Raw genomic sequence first — 17,132 nt, 5'->3', positions numbered from 1 at the left:
TTCGGGTGATCTTCTACCAGAGCTCTCACAACTGCACAAGCAAGATCGAGAGGTGATGCAGGTTATTGCCCAAGCCTTGTGGCCATCAGCGTCCCCACCAGGAGGTTTGGGGGAGCTTATAGAGAAGCTCAAGGGAGCATGGCGGCGCTTCGAATTATGGAAGATATCAGTCTGCCGACAAGGTGCAAGGGAAGCCTGGGCTATGGTGAAGACGTGATATACCAAAGCGGACCCAAACCACATGGCCGAGGTCGGACCTGTGGGGCCTGATGGGAAAGAGATCCCCGTCAGTTTAGTGTATGGCCAAGTAGAATTAGCCGCAAAGTATTCCCAACAGGATTGTAGGCTAGACAGCCTGTTGGATGGTATAGAAGAAGAATTTCATCAGTCTTAGTGACGGTGTACTTCAAATGACATATGTAATGTCCTAGCCGGATTGTAAATCATTTGTCATGGCAGACCTTTTCGCTTTGACCTCTGGACCCGATAGTCCGGAGTGTATCCGAATACCCACTCAATTATGTAAAAACCGGGGTATGCATGGTAACCAGGCGTAGGGGTCATGATTGCTTGAACAGACAAGTACCCAACTAGCTATGTTATATTACATGGGTAGTAAGAAACATCTTCCAGGGAGAATAGTTCCGTTAAGGGTTCCTTTCCCTGGGTACGCATGCCCTAATGTGCATGTCCGAGCTGCAAGAAGAGATGTAGGATATAAACATCTAGGGGCATGTTTGAAATTAAATAAAAGTCATCTTTTATTCACCGACCGAATATTCCTGTAAAAACGCTAGCTTTCGGCTTCACCGAGTCTGAGGTACACATCCGGCTGACCCGGCAGTAACAATCGCAGAGGTGCTCCCCTTATGCCCTAGCCGAATTAACGCGAACGTAGGGCATAAATACAAGAGCCAGGCAACCGAGCTTGGCCAAAACTTAAGTCATATCGATGCATATAATGGCGAAAAAGTTACATGTGGAAGAATAACACATGTATGGGGCGTAAAGCCCAGGAAAATAGTTAGATTAAGCTTCTGTATAAGAAGCCCCCAGGTATAATGAGTGCGGTTAGCGCGTCAAGATTGTGTAACCAGGACACAAGTTTAGCCTTTAAGGGCCTTGAAGAGAGTAAAAAGGGAGAAAGAGAGAAGAGACAGATATGCAAAAAATTGACGGAGGTAAGGATACGAACATAGAGTCCAGCGCTAGGCCTAGAATCTTTGGAGTCTGGCTGCATTCCATGAGTTTGGCTCGAGTCAACTATCCGATGCATCCCGCAGACGATACGCTCCACCGGTCAGAACCTGGTCAATAATGAAGGGACCTTCCCATTTGGGCTTGAGCTTGTTCTTTTTCTTCTCCGGCAGGCGTAGAACTAGTTCGCCAACGGGCCTTTGCCACGTCGCGCTCCTCTTCCAGGGCATCCAAACTGTCCTGCCGATCGAGCTCGGCCTATTTTTCTTCGTACATGCGCACTCGAGGTGAGTCATGAATTATGTCGCAAGGCAGAACCGCCTCTGTGCCATACACCATAAAGAACGGTGTGTATCCGGTAGTGTGATTCGGCGTGGTCCGCAACCCCCATAGTACGGAGTCGAGCTCCTCTACCCAGTGCGTGTTACCGCACTAGTCTGGGTTTAATGCCGCTCATGATAAGACCATTTGCTCACTCGACTTGATCGTTAGTTTGCGGGTGATAGACAAAAGCATAATTGAGCTTGATGCCCATATTGTTGCACCAAAGTTTCACTTTGTCGGCTGTAAAATTCGTGCCGTTGTCAGTGATGATGCTGTGGGGGATGCCATAATGGTGTACAACCCCAGATATGAAGTCTATCACCGATCCGGATTCAGCCGTTTTGACAGGTTTGGCTTCTATCCATTTGGTGAATTTATCCACCATGACCAGTGAGTATTTTTTCTTATGGGTTCCCCCTTTAAGGGGTCCGACCATATCAAGCCCCCAGACCGCGAAGGGCTAAGTAATGGGGATTGTTTGGAGAGCGGTAGGCGGCATATGGCTTTGGTTTGCAAAAAGCTGGCAACCGACGCAATGTTGGACCAGATGCTGAGCATCTGCCCGGGTAGTCGGCCAATAGAAACCTGTACGGAAGGCCTTGCTTACAAGGGCCCGGGCTGCGGCATGGTGGCTGCCGAGTCCGGCATGGATTTATGCCAAAAGCTTCTGCCCTTCCTCTTCGGAGATGCACCTTTGAAGGACTCCGGTAGTGCTTTTCTTATAAAGCTCTCCCTCGTGGACCTTGTAGGATTTAGATCGCCGCACTATGCAGCGTGCCTCATTTTGGTCCTCGGGTAGTTCCTGCCTGGTTAGGTAGGCCAGGAATGGTTCTGTCCACGGGGTGATGACGGCCATTATTATGTGGGCTGAAGGTGTTATTTCGATGGCAGAGCCTCCGATTGTGTCAGAGTATTTGGTATCTGGTGTTGTGGCCGGGTCCGGATTATTATTGCCGGTGTCCCCTTCCCATACCACAGATGGCTTAAACAGTTTTTCCAGGAAGATGTTAGGTGGGACAGGGTCGCGCTTAGAGCCGATACGGGCGAGGATATCCGCCGCCTGATTATTTTCCCGAGCCACATGGTGGACTTCAAGCCCCTCGAACCGAGCTGACATTTTGAGGACGGCGTTGCGATATGCCGCCATTTTCAGATCCTTGGCATCGAAGTCTCCATTTATTTGGGATATTGTGAGGTTTGAATCCCCACACACCTCTAGGCATTGAATGCCCATGGAAACTGCCATCCGGAGACCGTGTAATAGGGCCTAGTATTCGACTGCGTTATTGGAGTATGTGTATAGTATTTGGAGTACGTATTGAACTGTATCTCCGGTGGGGGACATTAGGACGACGCCAGCCCCCAGACCAGCCAGCATTTTAGAGCCGTCGAAGTGCATGATCCAATTGGAGTACGCGCCGTACTCTTTAGGGAGTTCGGCTTCTGTCCATTCGGCGATGAAATCAGCCAGTACTTGCGAATTAATGGGTCGCTGTAGTTTATATGTTATGTCGAACGGGAGGAGCTCGATAGCCCATTTGGCAATCCAGCCCGTGGCATCGCGGTTGTTTATTATGTCGTTGAGTGGTACTTCGGAGGCCACCGTGATTGAGCACTCTTGAAAGTAGTGTCGTAATTTCCGGAATGCCATGAATACCACATGCTATCTTTTGATAATGTGGGTACCGTGATTTGCATGGAGTGAGGATAGTGGATACATAATATACCGGCTTTTGAAGTGGGAATTTATGTCCGTCTGTCTCTCATTCGACGACGAGCACTGCGCTTACAACTTGGTGAGTTGCCGCTATATATAATAGCATTGGTTCGCCGACATTTGGCGCGGCCAAGATTGGGTTGGTGGCCAGGATGGCTTTTATTTCTTCCAATCCAGCCGTGGTTGCGCCCGTCCACTCGAAGTAATCGGTGCGCCGAAGAAGGTGATAAAGGGGAAGCGCCTTTTCTCCTAATAGGGAGATGAAGCAGCTTAAGGCCGCCACACATCCAGTTAACTTATGGATTTGTTTGAGGTCAGTTGGGATAGCCAACTGCGACAGAGCCCAGATTTTAGCCGGATTTGCTTCAATTCCTCTGCTGGAGACGATAAAGCCCAGGAGCTTTCCGGCGGGTACACCAAAAACGCATTTTTCCGGATTGAGCTTAATGCCGTATGTTCGAAGGTTGTCGAACGTGAGCCTCAAGTCATCTATTAAGGAGTCGACGTGTCTGGTTTTAACGACCACATCGTCGACGTATGCCTCCACTGTTTTGCCGATCTGCTTTTCCAGACATGACTGAATCATGCGTTGATACGTTGCGCCGGTGTTTTTGAGCCCGAAGGGCATTGTGTTAAAACAGAAGGGGCCGTATGGAGTGATGAATGTCGTTGCGGCTTGATCGGGCTCCGCCATATTAATTTGGTGGTAACTGGAGTATGCGTCGAGGAATCACAATGAGTCGTGTTCTGCAGTAGCGTCGATAATTTGATCGATGCGAGGGAGGGGGAAGGGATCCTTTGGGCACGTCTTATTAAAGTCCTTGAAGTCGACGCATAGGCGCCAGGATTTGTCCTTCTTTGGAACCATCACCAGGTTTGCTAGCCAGTCCGGATGCTTTATTTCTCTAATGAATCCGGCCTCCAGTAACTTGGCAAGCTCCTCTCCTATGGCTTGCCGCTTAGGTTCGGAGAAACACCAAAGAGTCTACTTGACCGGCTTGAATCCTTTTAGAATGTTAAGGCTATGCTCGGCCAGCCTACATGGGATTCCTGGCATGCCTGAAGGATGCCAGGCGAATATGTCCCAATTCTCGCGCAGGAACTCCCGTAGTGCGGTGTCTACGGCGGGGCTTAACTGTGCCCCGATGGATGCTGTTTTTGTGGGGTCCGTTGGATGGACTTGGAATTTGACTATTTCATCCGCTGGTTTAAAGGAGGTGGACTTGGATCTTTTGGCTAGTATCACGTCGTCCCTGTCCACTGTGGAGCGCAGCGCGATTAACTCCTCCGCCACAAGGGCTTCGGATAATGCCTCGAGGGCCAGTGCATCTGTTTTGTTCTCGGCGCAGAGTGCTATGTCCGGATCACTAGCTAGAGTGATGATTCCATTGGGTCCGGGCATTTTGAGCTTCATGCACCCGTAATGGGGTATGGCTTGAAAAATCGTGAATGCCTCCCGCCCTAGAAGGGCGTGGTATCTGCTACTGAACGGGGCCACTTGGAATGCGATTTCTTCGGACCTGTAATTCTCCGAAGTGCAGGATACCACATCTAGTGTGATTTTCCCAGCGCAACGTGCCTCCCGACTAGGGATAATTCCTCGGAAGGTCATGCTGCTTTGCTCAATACGGTTGTTGTCTATTTCCATTTTTTGAAGAGTCTCCTCATAAATGAGGTTTAGTCCGCTGCCGCCATCCATGAGCACTTTAGTGTGCCGAAAGCCGTCCACGATTGGACTAAGGACCAGAGCGGCTGGTGCTCGGGTTGTTGGGAATTTAGGTTCGTCACTGGCATTGAAGATGATAGCCGTGTCGCTCCATGGATTTATTGCTGCCACGTGGCAGACTTCGGCAAGGCCGCGGAGTGCTCGCTTATGCTTATTATTTGAGGCAAAGATCTCGAAGACTGTCAATACTGTGTTGTTATCCATGGGAAGGTGCTCTGGGGTTTTTTGGATGAGGAGATGCTCGCCGCTCTTGGCCACCTGCCGGAGTACCCAACATGCTCTAAGGCTATGTGTTGGTATGGTATCCGCTGTACTATGAATTTTGTAGGGCCCGTTAAGCCATCCTTCCAATATGGTTCCACGTCCCGTAGTGGGCTTTTGCTTCTTTGTAATTGAGTCGGGCGACTTATGAGAGTGCACCCTTTTAGCTAATGCTATTTAAAGTGCAACTATCCCTAGGTGGTTTTGGTAATTCATAACAACATATAACTCATTGAGCTAATGCTATTCCAAGATGATTATTTCAGGAAAGCTCAATGATTGGCATGGCATGGATGTGAAAGTGGAACCCTCAAAATGCTAAGGACAAAGGATTGGCTCAAGCTCAAAAGCTCGAAGACTCTTCATTTTAATTTTTAGTGATCCAAGATCACATTGAGTCCATAGGAAAAGCCAATACTATTAAGGAGGGATGAGGTGTTGCTTAATGAGCCTCTTGCTTCATGTGCTTAGTGATATGCTCCAAAACCCTCAACTACTTTCCCATATCCACATATGACCTAAAACTCTAAGCCAAACTCGGTCCTACCGATTCTTCCTATCCGGCGCCACCGAGTTTCACTTGTCATTAGCCACTGCCAAACCCTAGCAATTCGGTTCTACCGATAAGGATCTCGGTCCCACCGAGATGGGGTTGCAAACTCTCTGTTTCCCTTTCGTAACTTTTCGGTCCCACCGAAAGAGCGAATCGGTCCCACCGAGATTGCAATGTAAACTCAGTGTTTCCCCTTTGTAACTTTTCGGTCTCACCGAGTTCCACCCGGTCTCACCGAAAGAGCAAATCGGTCCCACCGAGTTTGCCTGACCAACTCTCTGGTTAGCTAATTACCAAATTCGGTCTCACCGAGTTTGTGTAATCGGTCTCACCGAGATTACGTTATGCCCAAACCCTAACCGAATCGGTCCTACCGAGTTGCATGTCAGTCCCACCGAAATCCTAACGGTCACTAGGTTTACTATTTCGGTTAGACCGAGTTTTTTGATTCGGTCCCACCGAGATTGGAAAACTGTGTAACGGTTGGATTTTGTGTGGAGGCTATATATACCCCTCCACCTCTTTTCTCATTCAGTGAGAGAGCCATCAGAACACACACATCATTCCAACTCATTTGTTCTGAGAGAGAACCACCTACTCATGTGTTGAGACCAAGACATTCCTTTCCTACCATATGAATCTTGATCTCTATCCTTCCCAAGTTGCTTTCCACTCAAATCTTCTTTCCACCAAATCCAAATCCTATGAGAGAGAGTTGAGTGTTGGGGAGACTATCATTTGAAGCACAAGAGCAAGGAGTTCATTACCTACACACCATTTGTTACTTCTTGGAGAGTGGTGTCTCCTAGATTGGCTAGGTGTCACTTGGGAGCCTCCGACAAGATTGTGGAGTTGAACCAAGGAGTTTGTAAGGGCAAGGAGATCGCCTACTTCGTGAAGATCTACCGCTAGTGAGGCAAGTCCTTCGTGGGCGATGGCCATGGTGGGATAGACAAGGTTGCTTCGTCATGGACCCTTTGTGGGTGATTGCTTCTTCGTGGACCCTTCATGGGTGGAGCCCTTCGTGGACTCGCGCAACCGTTGCCCTTGGGTGGAGCCCTGTGTGGACTCGCGCAACCGTTACCCTTCGTGGGTTGAAGTCTCCATCAACGTGGATGTAGGATAGCACCACCTATCCGAACCACAGGAAAAACATCCGTGTCTCCAATAGCGTTTGAATTCTCCAAACCCTTCCCTTTATATTCTTGCAAGTTGCATGCTTTACTTTCCGCTGCCAATATACTCTTTGCATGCTTGCTTGAATTGTGTGATGATTGCTTGACTTGTCCTAGAATAGCTAAAATCTGCCAAGAACTAAAATTGGGAAAAGGTTAAGTTTTTATTTGGTCAAGTAGTCTAATCACCCCCCCTCTAGACATACTTTCGATCCTACAAGTGGTATCAGAGCTTTGGTCTCCATTTGCTTGATCTCCATAGCTTTTGGTGGTCATAGCCTTGGTTTCACAACCTAAGAGAGTATGGCGTCTAGCGAGGGAAATTATCACCGTAGAGGTCCTTACTTTGATGATACTAATTTTGCTAGTTGGAAGCATAAAATGAAAATGCATATTCTTGGACATAACCCCGCTGTTTGGGCTATTGTGTGTGTTGGTTTGCAAGGTGACTTCTTTGATGGGAGAGAACCAAACCGTGAAGCTACCGCGGATGAGTTGAAGATGTTGCAATAAAATGCTCAAGCTTGTGATATTCTCTTCAATGGATTATGCCCCGAAGAATTCAACAAAATCAGCCGCCTTGAGAATGCAAAGGAAATTTGGGACACTTTGATTGATATGCACGAAGGTACCGACTCCATCAAGGAATCCAAGTTGGATGTGCTTCAAAGCCAACTTTACAAGTTCAAGATGAAGGATGGTGAAGGTGTCGCTGAAATGTACTCTAGGCTTGCTCTCATCACAAATGAGATTGCCGGCTTAGGAAGTGAAGAGATGACCGATAAATTCATCATCAAGAAGATCCTAAGAGCCTTGGATGGAAACTATGATACCGTGTGCACATTGATCCAAATGATTCCCAATTACAAAGATCTCAAGCCAACGGAAGTGATTGGAAGAATTGTTGTTCATGAGATGTCACTTAAGGATAAAGAGGAACTTCACAACAAATCAAGTGGTGCCTATAAAGCCTCATGTGAAGCCCCTACATCATCAAGTGAGAAACAAGACTTCAATGAAGAATTGAGCTTAATGGTGAAGAACTTCAACAAGTTCTACAAGAGTAGAAGCAAAGATAGAAGCTCCAAATCAAGTTCCTACAATGACAAAAGATCTTCTAGTCGAGAGCGAAACTGCTACAATTGTGGAAGACCCGGACACTATTCCAATGAGTGTACGGCTCCCTACAGAGAAGAGAAGATTCTCCAAAAAGAAGAAGCAAAGGATCACCACCAAGAGAGAGAAGGAGTAGAGATGATCGTTATGAACGAAGATACTCACGGAGAAGCAAGGATTCGGAAAGGAAGGAAAAATCATCAAGGAGCTACACAAGACGAAGACATCAAGCTCATGTTGGTGAATGGGTATCCGGCTCCGACTCCGACAGCCACTCCGAGAGAAGTTATCACTCCGACTCCGAAGATACTCAAGATGAAGGTGTTGCCGGTCTAGCACTTGTGTCACCCAACTCCTACGACATATTTGACTCACCAAATGAAGGAATTGGAAGATGCTTCATGGCCAAAGGTCCTAAGGTAACACAACCCGAGTATGTTAATTTCAATAGTGATGAAGATGACTTGTTAGGTGATGATTTGCTTGGTGACAACTCTAGTGATGAATACTATGATGAAAGACCAATTAATCATGCTAATCAAGATAAAACGAATGACAATGATAAGGAGAAGATTGAGGCTCTAACTAAAGAACTAAAAACTCTTAAGTTAGCTCATGACACTATCTTTGAAGATCATCGAGAACTTTTAAGAGCTCATGAGAAACTACGCTTTGAAAAGCTCAATCTTGAGCAAGAGCATGAGTTCTTAAAGGCAATCAATGATGATCTCCGCAAGAAAAGTTCTTCTTACATTGCCAAGCGTTTACTCTTATCCACTTACATGCCTCAAGTCAAGTCTAACAAGAAAGATTCCTCCTCTAGTAGTAACAACGATCATGCTAAATCCAATATTGTTTCTTCTAGTAGTTCTCTTGATTCCACTAATGATTCTCTTAGCCAAGTTACACTTGAGCAAGAAAATAGCTTATTGAAGGGAATTATAGAGAAAGGAGTGTACAAGAGCCTTGCCGGGAGTAAGCAATTCGAGGAAATTGTGCGCAAGCAAGGAATGCACCGGAAGAATCAAGGTGTTGGTTTTGAACGAAAGTTCAATGCCAATGGAGTTGAATGGGAAGAAGATCAATATCCCAAGACGAAGTTTGTCCCTCAACAAGAGAAGTATACTTCTTTCAAGGGGACACAAGCTCAAAATGATCTTCCACCACAAGACTACGAGCAAAAAGGCAAGGACAAGCTTCAAGAGGAAATTGATGCATTTGAAGAAGCTCCTAAGACCTTAGTCAAGTGGATTCCCAAGACTTCTTCAAGTTCCACTTCATCAAGTATGACTACAATTCCATGGATTCCCATCAAGATGATGTGGATCCAAAAGAAGAAGAACTAGAGAGTTCTTGAGGGTGACTCCGCCAACATACTTCACTCTTATCATTTTGGCAAGAATTCCACATCTTGCACTAGTTCAAGGAGTCACAAACCCTCTTGTTGGTAAGACAAGGGACAAGGTAACCTAAAAGCTTTCATGGACATCATCTTTTGTGTGCATCACTCTATGTCTATGGATATCCTTGTTTGTTCCTTGTGGGACTAACCCATGTAGGTATTGAAAGTGCAATTCACTCAAATGGATAGCTCCAAGAGATCTACATCAACATTGAGCATCCACATCTTCAATATCTACATGAAGTCATCATCGACAAAACCCAAGGTTAGTTCATCCCTCTTAGGGGGGATATCACATCTAGGGGGAGCTTTACTCTAAGACTTGAGCTAAAGCAACTCTAAAGATGTGAACAAAACAATGCTTTATGTAAAAGTGGTAACCCCACTTGAGCTTAAATGATGAGTATGACCTACGATCAAGTGTTCTCACTTGACTCCTAAGTCAATATACTCATATATAGATGACCTAGTCATCGCAAATTGCTTGATAGATGCTAGAATTGGTTGTGCATGCTTTGCCACATATTTCATTTGCTATCTTATTGTGTGAGCATGCTGATTGCATATTTTACTCATTCGAGGACATCCACTTGTTGCTTTGATTGTTTGGCTTTATCTTCTTTTGCCAAGTGGATGGACAAGAATGCCTAAGAACCTCCTCTAGCTATCTATGCTTTTCTCGTCTCAAACTCTATTCATGCTGCATCACAAAATTTGATCAAGTCAGATTCGAACCACTCTGTGTGAGGAGCGCTCGGAGTCCCCGATTCGTCATAGACTTAAACTTCCAAAACCTCTTTATGAATCTCGGTCTGACCGATACTCCATTTTCGGTCCTACCGAGTTCATTAAGTTGATCTAGGTTTTCGATCTTGGTGCAACCGATTTGAACTTTTCGGTCACACCGAGTTGCAATAACCGCACACAGTTTTGCATCTCGGTGCCATCGAGTTGTTCCACTCGGTCACACCGACAGGGTCGGGCTATATATAGTCACGGGCAAAATTTGGAAATTTCTCCGAACCCCTTCGCCCGCGCGATAGCCTGCTCTGCCCCCGAGGTCTCCAGATCGTCTTCTCGCCGCCAGCAGCCTCCAGTCGCTGGTCTCCGCCGCCGTTAACGGAATTCTGCCCCGCCGTTGCCGCCGTAGCGAGTCTCCGCCGAACTAGGGTATGGACTCGATCTTTGTGCTATTCTCCACTCCGATTCCTAGCACATTGTGATCATCATGATTCTTGCCATGTTTGAAACACTCCTATCCAGTCAATGAACTCGTAGATTAGGCTTAATTCGAAAATTTTAGGGTTAGGTTTTCGCCGAAACCATCTCGGACCCACCGAGTTGAAAAAGTCGGTCCCACCGATCTGGCTTTTGCCATTGCACAAGTGAAACTCGGTCTGACCGAGAATAACTTATCGGTGCGACCAATTTTGGAATTCTGTGAAACCCTAGCAGTCTCGGTGCCACCGAACTGTGACTCGGTCTGACCGAGTTCACCAGTTCTGGGCCAAAACTGCTTCAGTGTCACCGAGTTTGAAAATCGGTAGATCCGAGATGCTTTCTGTGGAAAATTAAAACTAAGTTTTTGAATTAATCTTTTGCAAAAATCTCTGCTTTTTGTGATGCTCATCCACTCTATCTTATCCATAATCTATTCACAGGGTCAGCAGTCAGTTTGCAACATGTCTGATCAAAGTGACAGCCAGAATGTGTCTGAGCAGCAAGTTGTGATGAGTGAGGGCACTAGCCCCTCAAGTTCTTCTGATGATGGCAGCAGGAGCACCCCCAGCAATCTGCCTAAGGCTGCCACACGTCAAAGGAAGAAGAGAACGTCTGATTCTGAAGATGAGGACTATGTGGCAGAGGAAGAGGCCACCTCCAAGAGAGTTGAGCCAGCTCAAGGCTCAAAGCCAGGCCTGAAAATCAAAAGGCCAGCAGGCAGGCAGCCCATGTCAAAGGCTAGAGCCTCAACTGAGAAACCTGCTCCCATTGAGCCCATTGCTGCTGAGGGCAAGAAAAGGAAAGAGAGAGTGAAGAAGACTGTGGCTAGAGTCCTTGGCAAGGCCTCCATCATGGTAGAAGAGGAGGAGGAACAAGAGGCAGCTGCACCAGCGCCCAAGGCAGCCAAACTTATGGGAGATGCCATAAGGTCAGGGGGAGATGCATCCAAGCCCAAGGAAGCACCTAAGGCTGCATCTAAGCCTAAAAGTGCACCAAAGAGAAACACAAGAAGCATCCCAGCCACTGAGAAGAACAAGGCCCCAGTGCCTGAGACTGTTGCAGAGGAAGAAGAAGAGAGTGTCCTTCGGAAGCTCAAGCCCAAGATCCCAGACCACAATGATGCTCATCCTGTGGCTGAGGATATGAAGCTAAGGAGAGACTCAGGGCTCAGGAAATGGAGAGAAGCAGATCCATATGCTTCTAGGAGAAGGACTGCAGTGGACTACAGGTTTCATACCAAGGAGCAACAGGATTTCTATGAGACAGTGCTACTTGACAAGAAGCCAATTGTATGTGACATGAGATGGGTCGACTAGACCTATATCAAGGAGAATGAGGAGCACTATCCTGGAGTGCAAGACAGCTTCATAGCTTGTGGGGTAGCTGACTTTGTTGGGCAGAAGCTCACAAAGTGGAACGAGGAACTCATCATGCAGTTCTACTCCACAGCTCACTTTTATCCAGATGGGAGGATTACATGGATGTCTGAGGGTACGAGGTACCACTCTACTGTTGAGGAATGGGCGAAGCTAATTAATGCCCCAGAGGAGCAAGATGAGCACTTGGATATCTATGCCAAGAAAAAGATGGATCATAACTCAATGTCCAACATGTACAAGGAGATTCCGAATGAAGCACTTGACACGTTCAAGTTTGGCTCAGTGCATTATCTGCTCTCAGGATTGCCTACGATCAACTGGATCCTTAGGCACACCCTTCTGCCCAAGTCTGGAGATCACAAGATGATCAGAGGTCACGCGATCAATTTGCTTCATGTTTTTGACGTGCCTCAAAAATTCAAAGTTATGAGCCTAATAGTGGAAATGATCAAAAGGACTGCGGCAGATCAGAAGAGGAGCTGTGGATATGCCCCTCAGATTCAGGAGCTCATCAACTCCAAGATGGGCACGGGTGTATATTTCTTGGATAAGGAACACCTGCCCATCCGTCCAGATTTCGAGGACAATGAAGTTGTTATGACTGAGAACGAGCCATCATCTGCCCAAGCATTTGCAAAGAAGGAGAAGGCAAGGAAGGAGAAAGCTGCCAGGATGCCTACTCAAGCGGAGGCATCTGAATACTTCTTGAAGACCAAACAAGAGCAACTCGGTTACTTGATTGCATCCACGCTGAGGATTGAGCAAAGTCTGGCCACTCTCACTCAGAATCAGCAGAGCCTAGAGAGAATCATGGAACAGAAGTTCTATGACTTGGATGTCAAGGTAACGGAAGTTCAGTCTGCAGTGGAGCAGCTCCAGGAGGACATGAATGAGAGGAGAGGCAGGACCACGACTCATGCTTTTTATAGAGTGCCACGAGGTCCGAGGTCGTCTGCACTGCCAGTTGCTGACACCAGAGCCACTACTTCAGCACCAGCTACAGCCTCAGCTCCAGTATCTACTTCAGCTCCAACTCTAGCGACTACTTCAGCGTCTACCGAAGCCTTCGTCCTTGAAGTGATCCAGACTCCACCACCACCTGAAGATCAAGCCTGAGCGTCGATCTAGTGCTATGCATTTTGTAGGAACTTTTTGGTAACTTGTTGCCAAAGGGGGAGAAGATGTATAGATCATAGGCTTCGAGAGAGAGAGTGTTGCTTTTCTCTCTTGCTTTATTTGGTGGCTTTTCGAACTTTATTTGCTTGCGTGTGAGATACTACGTCCTTATGCCTGTGAGACATCGATGATCATGTGTTTGATCATAAGCTACACTTAATGTTTGCTTAATGCTTGCTTAAATATTATCATTCTATCTATCGTTTGTGATCATTCACTATTCTTGGTGATGAGTGCATGTATTTCATTCTTATCATTTTGAGCGCTCCACCAAGATGTATGTGACATGGAAGAGTAACCCATGGCTCTAACTCATTTGTGCATTTGCAGTCCAAAGCAAATTTTAAATATGCACAAATTTAGGGGGAGCTCTTACTTATCACATACTTCTCAAAGCGACGATATATTTCATGCTTATTATCATTTGTCGAAGCTTTGATCTATATGTTGTCATCAATTACCAAAAAGGGGGAGATTGAAAGTGCAACTATCCCTAGGTGGTTTTGGTAATTCATAACAACATATAACTCATTGAGCTAATGCTATTCCAAGATGAATATTTCAGGAAAGCTCAATGATTGGCATGGCATGGATGTGAAAGTGGAACCCTCAAAATGCTAAGGACAAAGGATTGGCTCAAGCTCAAAAGCTCAAGACTCTTCATTTTATATTTTAGTGATCCAAGATCACATTGAGTCCATAGGAAAAGCCAATACTATTAAGGAGGGATGAGGTGTTGCTTAATGAGCCTCTTGCTTCATGTGCTTAGTGATATGCTCCAAAACCCTCAACTACTTTCCCATATCCACATATGACCTAAACTCTAAGCCAAACTCGGTCCTACCGATTCTTCCTATCCGGCGCCACCGAGTTTCACTTGTCATTAGCCACTGCCAAACCCTAGCAATTCGGTTCTACCGATAAGGATCTCGGTCCCACCGAGATGGGGTTGCAAACTCTCTGTTTCCCTTTCGTAAGTTTTCGGTCCCACCGAAAGAGCGAATCGGTCCCACCGAGATTGCAATGTAAACTCAGTGTTTCCCCTTTGTAACTTTTCGGTCTCACCGAGTTCCACTCGGTCTCACCGAAAGAGCAAATCGGTCCCACCGAGTTTGCCTGACCAACTCTCTGGTTAGCTAATTACCAAATTCGGTCTCACCGAGTTTGTGTAATCGCTCTCACCGAGATTACGTTATGCCCAAACCCTAACCGAATCGGTCCTACCGAGTTGCATGTCAGTCCCATCAAAATTCCTAACGGTCACTAGGTTTACTATTTCGGTCAGACCGAGTTTATTGATTCGGTCCCACCGAGATTGGAAAACTGTGTAATGGTTGGATTTTGTGTGGAGGCTATATATACCCCTCCACCTCTTTCTCATTCAGTGAGAGAGCCATCAGAACACACACATCATTCCAACTCATTTGTTCTGAGAGAGAACCACCTACTCATGTGTTGAGACCACAAGACATTCCATTCCTACCATATGAATCTTGATCTCTAGCCTTCCCAAGTTGCTTTCCACTCAAATCTTCTTTCCACCAAATCCAAATCCTATGAGAGAGAGTTGAGTGTTGGGGAGACTATCATTTGAAGCACAAGAGCAAGGAGTTCATTACCTACACACCATTTGTTACTTCTTGGAGAGTGGGGTCTCCTAGATTGCTTAGGTGTCACTTGGGAGCTCCTCCGACAAGATTGTGGAGTTGAACCAAGGAGTTTGTAAGGGCAAGGAGATCGCCTACTTCGTGAAGATCTACCGCTAGTGAGGCAGGTCCTTCGTGGGCGATGGCCATGGTGGGATAGACAAGGTTGCTTCTTCGTGGACCCTTTGTGGGTGGTTGCTTCTTCGTGGACCCTTCGTGGACTCGCACAACCGTTGCCCTTGGGTGGAGCCCTGTGTGGACTCGCGCAACCGTTACCCTTCGTGGGTTGAAGTCTCCATCAACGTGGATGTAGGATAGCACCACCTATCCGAACCACGGGAAAAACATCCGTGTCTCCAATAGCATTTGAATTCTCCAAACCCTTCCCTTTATATTCTTGCAAGTTGCATGCTTTACTTTCCGCTGCCAATATACTCTTTGCATGCTTGCTTGAATTGTGTGATGATTGCTTGACTTGTCCTAGAATAGCTAAAATCTGCCAAGAACTAAAATTGGGAAAAGGTTAAGTTTTTATTTGGTCAAGTAGTCTAATCACCCCCCCTCTAGACATACTTTCGATCCTACAGCTGTACTATGAATTTTGTAGGGCCCGTTAATCCATCCTTCCAATATGGTTCCACGTCCTGTAGTGGGCTTTTGCTTCTTTGTAATTGAGTCGAGCGACTTATGAGAGTGCACCCTTTTAGTTCGGACTGGGGGTTTTGTCAGAGCCGGTTTGTCCCAAAATTGTGTTTGGGTTTTCCAGGCGCTTTCCATTGAACAGTACTTCCGTACTATGGCCGCCAAGTCAACAAAGTGTGCTATGTCACGGCGACTTATGGCATTGAGGATTCCCTTGTCCGTGCAATTGTTGCAAAAGAACAAAATTGTGTCTTCCTCACGATAGTCCTTGACCTTGTTCATTACAAGGAGGAATCTGGCCCAATAGTGATGTACTGTCTCTTGGGGCGCTTGCCTAATGTGGGAAAGATCGTTTGTATCTGGGTGGGTGGGTGGATCTAAGTCCGGACCTTGACCCAATCTGAGACCCCGGGGTAGGGGAGTTTCCAGTATTGGAAGTTCGGGCTCCGGGATGTTGCCCCGTAGGTTCAGTATGCAGCCAGATTCTAGGTTCAGGGTTAGGGCGATCTCCTCCCGTGAGCGGGTATCTGGCTCGGAGGGCTCGGGAATCTAGACATAGTTCATCCTCAGGATAGAGGGAGAATTTCCGCATTGCTCCTCCACCACCGCTATCTAATGGGTGACCGGCGGAGAGTTAATCTTCCTTTGGTCGGGTTTAAGCCCGATCTGATCGTAGTCCGTAGCGACTCCCAGAGTGGCGATGCGATCCAAGAGCTCGTTCAAAGAGGAGAGCTCCATTGGATCCATCTGCTCGGCGAATTTCGAGCCGATGTGGAGGCTATTTTCCATGACCTGAGAAGTCATCGTCGGCACAGCGGCCGAGCGGGCGGTCATGACGAAGCTGCCTAGTCGGAGAGTTTGGCCTACAACCAGGGCTCCCCCAGAGGTGATGTTGTCCTTGACAATGAGACGAGCCATCCCTCCTTATGATGACGGCACAGTGGAACTCTCAATGAAAGCACCAATGTCAGTGTCAAAACCGGCGGATCTCGGGTAGGGGGTCCCGAACTGTGCGTCTAAGGCGGATGGTAACTGGAGGCAGGGGACACGATGTTTACCTAGGTTCGGGCCCTCTAGATGGAGGTAATACCCTATGTCCTGCATGATTGTTCTTGATGATATGATTATTACAAGAGTTGATCTACCACGAGATCGTAGAGGCTAAACCCTAGAAGCTAACCTATGGTATGATTGTCTGTTGGCCTACGGGCTAAACCCTCCGGTTTATATAGACACCGGAGGGGGCTAGGGTTACACAAGGTCGGTTACAAGGGAGGAGATCTACATATCCGTATTGCCTAGCTTGCCTTCCACGCCAGGGAGAGTCCCATCTGGACTCGGGATGAAGTCTTTAATCTTGTATCTTCATGGTCCAACAGTCCGGCCAAAGGATATAGTCCGGCTGTCCGGAGACCCCCTAATCCAGGACTCCCTCAATCACCAACAGCACAGTCACTAGCATCACACATAATTTCAAAAGGCAAGTTCCAGTCAGGTGGTTGAACAATAGGTGCAGAAATTAGGGCTTTCTTGAGTGTTTCAAAGGCTTCTAAATAATCATCATAAAAAACAAATAGAATATCCTTTTGCAAAAGAT

Source organism: Triticum urartu, chromosome 3 (assembly GCF_003073215.2).
Source record: "Triticum urartu cultivar G1812 chromosome 3, Tu2.1, whole genome shotgun sequence".
Lineage (NCBI taxonomy): Eukaryota > Viridiplantae > Streptophyta > Magnoliopsida > Poales > Poaceae > Triticum > Triticum urartu.
This window is presented reverse-complemented; position numbering follows the sequence as displayed.